This window comes from Eptesicus fuscus, chromosome 6 (assembly GCF_027574615.1).
Source record: "Eptesicus fuscus isolate TK198812 chromosome 6, DD_ASM_mEF_20220401, whole genome shotgun sequence".
NCBI classification, from domain to species: domain Eukaryota; kingdom Metazoa; phylum Chordata; class Mammalia; order Chiroptera; family Vespertilionidae; genus Eptesicus; species Eptesicus fuscus.
Genome location: NC_072478.1, coordinates 63,894,568 through 63,904,539, shown reverse-complemented (window position 1 = coordinate 63,904,539; position 9,972 = coordinate 63,894,568). Strand labels below are relative to the sequence as shown.

Genomic DNA, 9,972 nt, shown 5'->3' with positions numbered 1-9,972 from the left:
CCTGCTACCTTGGCTGTGGTCCCATGGTCACCAAGTCTCCAGCCACCCCAGGCACAGGCTCCTGTGAGTTCCAAAGCACGCTTCCTTCTTACCGGCCCAATGCTTTAACCCAGGGCACTAAGACCATGTGAGCAGCAGACACGTGAACAGCTCAAGCCTGTCCAAGGGGGGGCAGCCCCACGAGCAACCCACCCCAGGCCAAAGAGCAGCACCTCACGTGGTCTGCCCCTGTCAAAGGAGCAGCAGCTGTGTGAGTGGCCCTCTCCCCTGTCCTAGTAGCAGCAACTACGCAAGCAGCCAGCCCCCATCCGAGAAGCAGCAGCTGCATGAGCAGCCCACGCACGACTGAGGAGCAGCAGCTGCACGCAGCCTGCACCCTGCACCCATCCAAGGAGCAGAAGCTGCGTGAGCAACCTGCCCCCGTCCAAGGAGCAGTAGCTGTGTGAGCAGCCCACCCCAATCCAAGGAGAAGCAGCTCTGGAGCAACCTGTCCACGTCCAAGGAGCAGCATCCACATGAGCAGCCTGCCCCTTTTTGAGGATCAGCAGCTGCGCAGCCTGCCCCCATTCAGGGAGCAGCAGCCTCATGATCAGCCCACCCCCATCCGGGGAGCAGCAGCTGTGCAAGCAGCCTTCCCCCATCAGCCAAAGGAGCCACCACTGCTGTGAACAGCACCCACCAGAGGAGCAGCTTCCAACAGAGAAGCAGCTGCTGCAGTGACTGCCTGAGGAGCAACTGCCACCCTAGGAGCCACTGCCACCCAAGGAGCAGCCTTTGCACAACTCGACATCTAGATCCATCATTGAGATAAAATATGGGTAGACAAAGAAACCCCCAAAGGAAAGTAAAGGAAGACTCGCTAGAAAATCAGCTAAGTGGAACAGAGGCATGCAATATGTCAAAAAGAATTCAGAATAATGGTCATAGAGTTCCTAAACTGAATGGATAAAAAAATCAACAACTTATGGAAGAATCAAGAAGAAATGAAGAATGATATAGCTGCAATAAAATAAGACCACATGGAAAGTTTCAACAGTAGACTAGGAGAAGTGGAGGACTGAATTAGCGAATTAGAAGACAAGGAAGCAAAACACACCCAAACTGAACTGAAATTGGAGAAAAAAAAATTAAAAGACAGGAGGAGAGCCTAAGGTAGCTATGGGACAACATGAAATGAAGCAACATACAAATAATAGGGGTTCCAGAACAACAGGAAGAGGAACAAGGGTTAGAAAACCTATTTTAAGAAATAATGTCAGAAAACTTCCCTGATGTGGGGAAGAAAAAAGTCACACAAGCACAGAGAGTCCCAAAGAAGATGAACCTGAAAACACCCACACCAAGACACATCATAATTACAATGGCAAATGTTCAGGACAAAGAGAGAATCTTAAAGGCTGCAAGAGAGAAACAGAAAGTTATGTACAAGGGACCTCCCATAAGATTATCAAATGATTTCTCAACAGAAACATATCAGGCCAGAAAAGAATGAAAAGAAATTTAGAAAGTGATGCAAAGCAAGGGATTGAATCCAAGAGTACTCTATCCAGCAAGGCTATCATTCAAAATTGAAGGGAAATAAGGAGCCTCACAGACAAAAAAAAAAAAAAAAAAAAAAAAAAGGCTAAGGGAGTTTATCACTACCAAGCCACCAATGCAAGAAATGCTAAAGGGACTGGTGTAAAAAGAAGAAATAAAAAGGTAAGAAGGAACACAGGCACAAAAAATAAAAATGGCTACAAATAAGTACCGATCAACAATAACTCTAAATATAAATGGACTAAATGCTCCAATCAAAAGACATAGAGTGGCTGAATGGATAAAAAAACATGACCCATATATATGCTGTCTACAAGAGATCCACCTCAGAACAAGGGACTCACACAGACTAAAAGTGAAGGGATGGGAATATATCTTTCAGGCAAATGGAAATGAAAAAAAAATAGCTGGGGTAGCAATACTTATATCAGACAAAATAGACCTCAAAGTGAAGGCCATGACAAGAGATAAGGAAGGCCACTTCATAACACTACAAGAGGATATAACCCTGATAAACATATATGCACCCAATGCAGGAGCACCCAAATACATATAAAAAACTCTTGGAAGATATCAAGGGAGAGATCGACAACCATACAATCATAGTAGGGGACTTTAATACTCTACAACTTAAAGAATTCGAAAGAGGGCAACAAGAAAAGCCCAGAGTGAGCAGAAGGAAGGAGATAATAAAGATCAGAGCAGAAATAAATGGCATAGAGACAAAAACAAACAAACAAACAAACAATACAAAAGATCAAAGAAACCATGAGCTGGTTTCTTTGATCTTTTGTATTGTTTGGCAATGGACGGATAAGGACACATATGTAATACCTTAATCAATAAAGAAATTAAAAAAAATCTGAATTGCTGTTGCTGTTATCATTGTTGGTTTTTATATGCAATTTAGACCTCATCTAAGATATTCAGAAAATATATAAATCTATGTTTGAATATCATAATGTTTCCTATAAAATTATCATTTTAACACTTCCAACATTTCAGTGCAATTTTGTTCTGATCTTCTTGTCATATGCTATTTTCTGAAATTAACAATGTTTTTGTATTCTTAAACAAAACTAGGAATAAAACCTTTATTTTAAAAAAAATATATATTTTATTGATTTTTTACAGAGAGGAAGAGAGAGGGATAGAGAGTTTAGAAACATCGATGACAGAGAAACATCGATCAGCTGCTTCTTGCACACCCCCTACTGGGGATGTGCCTGCAACCAAGGTACATGCCCTTGAACGGAATCGAACCTGGGACCCTTGCGTCCGCAGGCCGATGCTCTATCCACTGAGCCAAACCGGTTTCGGCAGGAATAAAACCTTTAAAACAAGAGGACATGAGTATTTTTATAAATGGTTAGAAAGCAACTCTTTAAAAACAAAGTTTGTCAATGATGATTTCTTTTAGAGAGTCAAAATCAATTTTAAATACTCAACCCAAACCCAGAATCTCAGACATACTGTATTCCCTACACATCCATGTGCTGCAGAGAAATATGCTCTTTATATTTTCTGCTCTATGAGAAGGTTAGTAAAGCTCAAAGGTCAATGCCCTCAATTTCATAATTTCTTTTTTCATATTATCAAACTTTGAAGATATGTAGCAAGTATTTTTCTTATTTAATTGAGTGGTGAAAAAGTAGATTTACTCCAGAATAGCAATTTTAATGTAATAGTCTTAAGGAATTATATCTTTCATGTAGTGATATTTTAACTTAATTTTTGAAGTATAAGAAGAGTGGCAAGTTATACTTTAACAAAAATATGCTATCCCCATATGTAGACATTCCCAAAGTTTGACAACAAAGTGTACATTTCAAAATAAATTTTAATGAGTATAGGTAAAAAGCTACTGGCCATTATAAATTAGATTATGACATTTTTGAATATCATTATAACTTATACTGAGAAAAATAATGAATTACAATTAACACATAAAAATATATTATTTTCTGAAAGTCAAAAACCACTTGGTCCTAGGTGGTTTGGGCTCAGTGAAAAGAGCGTCAGCCTGTGGGCTGAAGGGTTGCGGGTTTGATTCTGGTCAAGTGCACATGCGGGCTTGATCCCCAATAGGGTGTGCAGGAGGCAGCCGATCAATGATTCTCTCTCATCATTGATGTTTCTATCTCTTTTTCCCTCTTCATTCCTCTCTAAAATCAATAAAAATATATAAAAAACACTTGCAAGTACATAAATCCTATTAGAGAAAACTTTTTTTCAAAATATAATCTAGCTTAAAAATATAATATTCCCCTAGTTAACCTAGTTTAAAAGTATAGTATTTCTCATGAATAAATTTTGATTATACTGTTTTCATACATTTATCTGTATGTTACTTCCTAATAATTCTAACAGTGGCTAAAAATACTATTTACATAATAATTATTGTATAAAAAGCCATTTCAATTTAAACCATTTTTCATATAAAAATATTCATGATACACAATAATTTTTAACAGCACATATTATTCTTAAAGAAAACTTCAAATTATCAATTTAAGACCTCTTAGAATCTCATTCACTGAAGGCACCAATATCCTAAAGTTAACATAAATAACATCATTTGTTTATTTAATATATGTTGTACTTAGTAATTTAAAACTCCTCACATTTCTGATTCTTTTAAATACCAAGAAGTGATCTTATTTTCTTGTTTTTATTCACTGCCTCTTGTAGTCACATAGGAAACATTTTGTCTATTCTCTAGTATCCATAGAATTGCAAATGCTGAGAAATAACTGTCTTCTTGGACCATATTTGTGCAATGAGACTTTTGAGAAATTTATATTATTATAAAACTAAGCATTTAGTGGCATTAAAATATATATTATTTACTTAAATAACATGTTTTCTTACTTTAGATTAACAAAATGTATCTACATATTTATGTAACATATGCATTAATATATGTAATATATGCATTCATATATACTTTAAAGCAATGAGATGATTCTATCTTGCCATTAAATTTAATGGCTACTTATTCATATGCTTTCCATCTAAAGACATTCCCAAAAAGTTAAGTGCATCTATGATATATCAGATTTAATAGCCTTAGAATCAGATGCCTATGTCCACTGCCAGAAATGATGCATTCAGCACATCTAACAGGCACAAAAGTGAATTAGAGACTGCTGCTAGGCTAAGAGCTAAGTGTGAGTCCCATACAGTTTAAAGTCAGCTAATACAAAACAATTTGAAGCACAAAAACAATTTCATCGGATTATTTAAAAACCAAATCTAGGAGGTCGCATATATATTTTGTACAATCCCTTTTCCTTCCCACCACCCAAGATGCCAAAGGGAAAGAAGGCTAAGAGGAAGCAGGTGGCTCAGGCCCCTGCTATCCTGAAGAAGCAGGCCATAAAGGTGTTCAATCCCCTATTTGATAAAAGGCCTCCCATGTTATCTGCCCCACTGAACACCTGAGCCCAACACTGTAATCAACTACGCTGAATATCTGGGGACCCATGTAATCCACCACCCTGAACACTTTTGGCCTCCCCTGTAATCTACCAAGCTGAACACCTGGAAACCCCTGGAATACACCACGCAGAACACCTAGGGTCTCCTCTCTAATTCACCACGCTGAAAACCTGAGGCCTCCCTTATAATCTGCCACACTGAACACTCGGGGCCTCCCCTCTAGTCCACAATGCTGAACACCTGATCCCACCCTGTAATCCACCACTCTGAACACCTAGGAACCCCTGTAATGCACTGCCCTGACCAACTGGGCGCCTCTGTAATCAACTTTGCAGAACAACTGGGCGTCGCCTATATCCCCAAACTGAACACCTAGGATCACCCTGGAATCAACCTCGCTGAACACCTGGGAACCACTGTATCCACCAACCTGACCACCTGGAGCCCCCTGTAATCAACCTTGCTGAGCACTGGGGCCTCTCAGTAGTCCACCAGGCTGAACACCTGGGGTCTCTCTAGTAATCCACCACCTTGATCCCTAGGACCACCCAGTAATCCACCATGCTGAACACCTGGGACCCCCTGTAATTCACCACACTAAACACTAGGGAACCCCTGTAATCCATCACCCTGACCACCTGGGGCCCCCTGCAATCAACCTTGCTGAACACCTCGGCCTGATCTGCAATACACCAGGCAGAACATCTGGTCCTCCCTATAATCTGCCATGCTGAAGACCTGGGTCCGCCCAGTAATCAATGTTGTTGAACACCTGGGGCCTCTTGGTAATCAACTATGCTGAACACCTAGAACCAAACCTTAATCAACCTCTCTGAATACCTGGGAACCCCTGTGTCCACCACCCTGACCACCTAGGGCCACCTGTAATCAACCTTGCTGAACACCTAGGCCTGGCCTGCAATACACCAGGCAGAACACCTGGTCCTCCCCTGTAATCCACCAAGCGGAACACCTGGGTCCACCCAGTAATCAACTATGCTGAACACCTAGGGCCAAACCTTAATCAACTTCGCTGAACACCTGGGAACCCCTGTAATCGATCACCCTGTCCACCGGGATGCCCTCCTGTAATCAAACTCGCTGACCACCTGGGGCCCCTCTATAATCCACCACACTGAACATTTGGTGCCTCCCCAGACACTCACCACCTTTAATTCCTGGGGCCTCCCCTGTAATCCAGCACCCTGATCACCTGCCCCGCCTCCCTGTAATCAACCTCGCTGAACACCTGTGGCCCCTTGGTAATCAATCATGCTGAACAACTGTGGCCTTCTCTCTAATCCACCATCCTAAACACCTGAGGCCTCCCTGGTAATCCACCACCCTGATCACCAGGGCCTCCCCTGTAATACACCACACTGAACACTTGGGACCACACTTTAATCAACCTCGATGAACACCTGTTCCTCCCCTGTAATCCACCATGCTGACCACCTGGGGCCCCCTGAACCAACCTCACTGAAGACCTGGAGCCCCTACGTAATCCACCATGCTGAACACCTTTGCCTCCCTTGTAATCCACCATGCTGAACACCTGACCCCACCTTGTAATCCGACACCCTGACCACCTGGGACCCCCTGTAATCAACCTCACTGAATAGCCAGGGCCCCTGGCTAATCCATCATGCTAAACACCTGTTCCTCCCCTGTAATCTGCCACGCTGAACACCTGGGTCCACCCAGTAATCAATGTTGTTGAACACCTGGGGCCTTTCAGTAATCAACTATGCTGAACATCTAGGACCAAACCTTAATCAACCTCTCTGAACCTCTGGGAACCCCTGTGTCCACCACCCTGACCACCTAGGGCCACCTGTAATCAACCTCGCTGAACACCTGGGGCCCCTCTGTAATCCATACACTGAACATTAGGTGCCTCCCCAGACATCCACCACCTTGAACACCTGGGACCACCCAGTAATCCACCATCTTGAACTCCTGGGGCCTCCCCTGTAATCCACCACCCTGATCACCAGGGCCTCCCCTGTAATACACCACACTGAACGCTTGGGACCACGCTTTAATCAACCTCACTGAACCCCTGTGAGCCCCTGTATCCAACATCCTGACCACCTGAGGCCCCCTGTAATCAACCTCACTGAACACCTGTGGCCCCTCGCTAATCAATCATGCTGAACACCTGGAAACCCCTGCAATCCACCTCCCTGATCACCTGGGGCCTCCCATCTAATCCACCACGCTGAACACCTGAGGCCTCACTAGTAATCAACCATCTTGAACACCTGGGCCCTCCCCTGTAATCAACCATACTGAACACCTGGGGACCCCTATAATCCACCACCCTGAACACCTTGGCTCTACCCTCTAATCCACCACGCTGAAAACTTCGGCCTATCATTTAATCCACCTCCCAGAATATCTGGCCTCCCCAGTAATCTACCCCCTTGAACACCTGGGGTCTCCTGTGTAATACACCACCTTGGACACATTCCGCCCCCCCCCCCCCCCCGCCCCGTAATCAACCATGCTAAACACCAGGAACCCCTGTAATCCACCAATCTGACCACCAGAGACCCCCCCTGTAAACAACTTCACTAAATACCTGTGGCCCCTTGGTAATCAGTCATGCTGAACACCTGGAAACACCTGTAATCCACCACCCTGATCACCTGAGGCCTCCCATCTAATCCACCATACTGAACACTGAGGCCTCCCTAGTAATCCACCACCTTGAAGACCTGGGCTCTCTCCTGTAACCAACCTTGCTGAACACCTGGGAACCCTTGTATCCACCACCCTGACCACCTGGGGCCCCCTCTAATCAACCTCGCTGAACACCTGAGGCCCCTCGCTAATCCACCATGTTAAACACCTGGGGCCCCCTGTAATCCACCACCCTGAACACCTGGGATCTCCCCTCTAATCCACCATGCTGAAAACCTTTAGCCTCCCATTTAATCCACCGTGTTGAACATCTGGGGCCTCCCTTTAATCAATCTCGCTGAACACCTGGGAAGCCCTGTAATCCACCACCCTGACCACCTGGCACCTGCCTGAAATCAACTTCATAGAACACCTGGGGCTGCTCGGTAATTCAACATGCTTAACACCTGGGCCTCCCCTGTAATCCTGCACCCTGGTCCCCTCGGGGCCCCCTGTAATCAACCTCACTGAACAGCTGGAGCCCCTCTGTAATTCACCAACTTGAACACATTGGACCTCTCTTGTAATCCAGTTCGCTGAACACCTAGAGCCCCCCTGTAATCCACCACCCTGATCATCTGGGGTCTCCCTTTAATCAACCATGCTGAACACCTGTGGCCTCTGTCTAAACCACCATGCTGAAAACTTGGGTCTCCCATGTAATACACCCCGCTGAACACCTGGGCCTCCCCTATATCCACCATGCTGAACACCTGGGGCCTCCCTTGTAATCCATCACCTTGAACATCTGAGACTATCCTGTAATCTGCCACCCATATTAGTGTGGGCTTCCATCTAATCAACCACGCTGAACACCTGGGGCCTCCCCTGTAATCCACCACCCTGACCTACTGGAGGCCCCTGTAATCAAGCTAGATGAACACCTGGGGCCACTCTGTAATTCACCATCCTGAACATCTGGGGCCTCTCCTGTAACCCACCGGGCTGGAAACCTGGGATCTCCCCTGTAATCCACCATGATGAACACCTGGAAACCTCCCTATAATCCACTAAACTGAACACTTGGGACATGTAATCCTCCACGCTGAACACCTTGAGCCTCCCCTATAATCCACGACCCTGAACATCTGGGGCCTCACCTCTAATCCACCATGCTGAAAATTTGGGGCCTCCCATGTAATCCACCAGGCTGAAAACCTGGCCCCACCCTGTAATCCACCACCTCGAACACTTGTAGCCTCCCCTCTAATCCACCAACTGAACACCTGGAGCCCCACTGTTATCCATCACCCTGACCACCTGGGGCTCACCTGTCATCAACCTTGGAGAGGACATCCAGCCCAAAAGGGACCTCATTCCTTTGTCAAGCGCCCCCACCACATTAGGCTGTAACAGCAAAGGACTATTCTCTATGAGCATCTCAAAGCTCCTCCTGCCATTAACCAGTTCACCCAGGCCTTGGACCACCAGCTGGCTACTTTCTGCTGAAGCTGGCACACAAGTAAAGGCCTGAGACAAAGCAAGAGAAGAAGCAGAGGAATGTTGGCCCAGGCTGAGAAAAAAGCTGCCAGCAAAAAGGATGTCCCACCAAGGGGCCACCTATCCTTCAAGCAGGGGAGAACACGGTCACCACCCTTGTTGGGAGCAAGAAGGCCCAGCTGTTGGTGATAGCCCACGACGTGGACCCTGGGGATCTCCCTGCCTGCCCTTTGCTGTGAGATGGGGGTTCTAATCGCCAGGCTGGGGCATCTTGTCCACAGGAAGGCCTGAACCACCGTTGCCTTCACACAGGTTAACTCAGAAGACAAGGGGGCTCTGGCTAAGCTGGTGGAGGCTATTCCAGACCAACTACAAGGACAGATACGACGAGATCCACCGCCACTGGGGAGGCAAAGTCTTGGATCCAAAGTAGGTGGCTCACATTGCCAAGCTGGAAAAGGCCAAGGCTAAGGAACTTGCCACTGAGGTGGGCTAAGTGTGCATTGTTGAGTTTTCTGTACATAAAAGTAATAAATATTCTCCTTCAGCCAGTAAAACAAAACAAAAAACACCCCAAATCTATATTATGCAAGAAGCATTTGCTTATTTTCATGTGACTCTGAAAGTGTATCTCTAATAAAAATCATCTTTAATAAATGAATGTTTTGTTGTGACATACCTGTGTGTATCTTGAATGTTCTGAAACTCAGATTTTACTCATATTTATGCTAAAATAATGCAATGAAAACATCATGGTTGATTAATAAAAAATAATTTATAATAAAACAAATCCACCAATATTTAGCAGACAAAATTTAGAAAAAAAACCTTAAATATATTTTTTGCCTTACTTTTAAGCAAAAATGT

At 44.7% G+C, this 9,972-nt stretch overlaps 1 pseudogene; it reads left to right on the top strand.

Annotated features, from left to right (window-relative positions):
- Positions 1 to 4,848: 4,848 nt before the first annotated feature.
- LOC103287795 (60S ribosomal protein L7a-like) lies at positions 4,849 to 9,601 on the top strand (annotated as a pseudogene).
- The last annotated feature ends 371 nt before the right edge of the window (positions 9,602 to 9,972 follow it).